This window comes from Erinaceus europaeus, chromosome 9, assembly GCF_950295315.1.
Source record: "Erinaceus europaeus chromosome 9, mEriEur2.1, whole genome shotgun sequence".
NCBI lineage: Eukaryota > Metazoa > Chordata > Mammalia > Eulipotyphla > Erinaceidae > Erinaceus > Erinaceus europaeus.
Genome location: NC_080170.1, coordinates 19495458 through 19497946, shown reverse-complemented (window position 1 = coordinate 19497946; position 2489 = coordinate 19495458). Strand labels below are relative to the sequence as shown.

At 38.4% G+C, this 2489-nt stretch overlaps 1 pseudogene; it reads right to left on the bottom strand.

Annotated features, from left to right (window-relative positions):
• Positions 1-445: 445 nt before the first annotated feature.
• LOC132540157 (cytoplasmic protein NCK1-like) lies at positions 446-2061 on the bottom strand (annotated as a pseudogene).
• Between the last annotated feature and the right edge of the window lie 428 nt (positions 2062-2489).

The window sequence follows — 2489 nt, the reverse complement described above, 5'->3', positions numbered from 1 at the left end:
TCCAAAACTCAAAGCTGGAAGGAGAAAATGACAATAACAGAAATGTCATGCCTGCTAATCATTAATGTTTAGAGTTGGAGAAAAATCAAGAGCCTTACTGTCTGTAGTTTTCTCAAAACTGGCCATAGCTCTTTTCACACTGGCACATGTTACATACCCTAATATACAATGCTTTGGTAAACTAACACCATGGGAAAAATAACACTAGAGCATTCATTTACAGTTCAAACAGCTAAGTATTAGAGACAGTTTTGCTGTATTAATTAGATGAGAACCACAAAAATGCTTTTCGAAGTCAGGTAGTTTTGTTCCCAACATTTGTAATAAATAAAAATTGTACAAGACATATTTTCTGATTTATGCCCCCCTTTTGTTGCTTTACAATGAAGATATTTAAAATGATGGCAGACACAGAGTACTTGATATTTATAATGGCTTGTGACAAATACAATACCTAAAAATAATTTCTAAGTTTCCATTTATTATTGCTATTTAGTCACAGAAATGATTAACACTCTCCAGAAATTTATTTTAGCATATACCATATAGTGATAAAATAACTTTGGATGCTGAGAAATGGTTCTGGATGTGACTAAAAAGGAAATAAAGGGAAGTCAATAAGGAAATATTCTTCCATATAAAGACTTTTGATATGCATTATATTTCAAAATATACAACCTTAGTAATAAAAGCAAAGAAACAGACAAAACAGAAGACCAAGAATAAAGAATTGCTCTATGCAGATAATTTGCATATGTAGTATATACGTATGGGCTGAGCTATAATAAAAATAGTTATGGATTATAGTCAATTCTCATACAGAGTTAGAAAGAGCAATTTCCAATCAAGTATGATTGGAACAACATTTTCTCAGTCTTCAATTACAGGATGCATTACAGCTGTGCAACAGTCACTTCTGGTCAACAGCATCATGATAAATGCTTGATAAGATATAATTTCTCTCCTTGTTCACTTATAAAAATTGGCACCTTTTTAAAAATGTTCTACAAGTTCCATGGTGCTGAATTTATGCTGCCCACGGCAGTAGACAGTCTCTTTTAGCTGAACTTTAAAATGCTTGTTTTTCCCTTGTGCTTTTAGTGATACTGAGAAATCATTTCATGAAGATTCACTGTCACAAATAAGAAAATCACCTTCATGCCCTCTTTCATTTAATGCCATTTCTGCTTGGTGCCTAGTGACTTTCCCATAATACCATGGATTTCCAGCAAACCTTCCAGTGAGAGAAGGTCTAATGTAATCACACTGTGGAGGTGATGGCTCTAAGCCTGAGTTTAACGGATTAGTTTGCATAATGGTGACATAGTTTTTTGGCACCAAACCAACCATTCCATTGATGTTCCTGCACTTCCACCACTCAGGATCATTTTCAGGCTTCTCAATAACATTCATTACATCTCCTTTCTCAAAATTAAGTTCTTCATCATTAGATGAGCTGAATGGCTAAAGAGCCTGTACCACATGTAACACTTGTCCAGTATTTAGGTTATTAGCAACAGCTGGTAATTTCTCTGACAGAGAACCCACGTGGTCACCCAAAGGGCTATCACCTTTCTCAGTTACATAATTTGAAGGGAACCATCCAACTTGTCCATTGTAGCTACCCCACCACCAGCCATCACTGCATTTCTCCATGATGATCACTTTTGTCCCTTTTATCAGTGAAAGCTCCTCTTCTCTCTCTGCCATGTAGTTGAATTTCACATAAGCAGGCATGTTGAGGTCATAGAGACGTTCCCCTGGATCAACAAAGGTGTCCTCAGCAGTAGATGCAGAATCGAGCACACTAGGTTTTCTTTTAACTTTTCCAATGCCTAAGTTATCCTTTAGATTTTTTACTATAGATGCTTTACGAGCACTGTTTTTCCTTTCAACATAGTTGGAAGGCACAAAGCCTGTCTTATTCATGGAATTTCGAACTCGCCACCAGGACTTGGAATCAACCAATAGCCATAATCTCTCATTCATCTTGATGTCCAGCTCTTGTTCTTGTTGGGCCACATAGTCAAATTTGGCTACTACCACCACTTCTTTTGCCATCTTTCAGTAGCTTCAGCACTGAGGGGCACCGGGACTCCGCCGCGGCTGCTGCGATGGTCGTTCTGGCATGAGGCCTCGCTCTGCCGCCGCTTAGCTCTCTCAGCAGCACAATTTTTAATACTCTAAACCTGGAAGCCACCCAGGTGTCCAACATCAAGGAGCTGCTTAAGGAGTGGGCTATATACACTTTAGAATACTATTAAGCTCCTTGGTGATGGCATTACCAACCAATTGCTCCCGACACTAATTTTCCTTTTTCTTCTGTTCTATTTTATATGACTGGACAGAGAGAAATTGAGAGAGGAAGGGAAAGGGAGAGGGAGAGGGAGAGATTAGGAGAGAGAGAGAAAGAGAGAGAGAGAGAGAGAGAGAGAGAGAGAGAGAGAGAGAGAGAGCTTACTACCTGTAAAAACACTCCATCAGGTAGG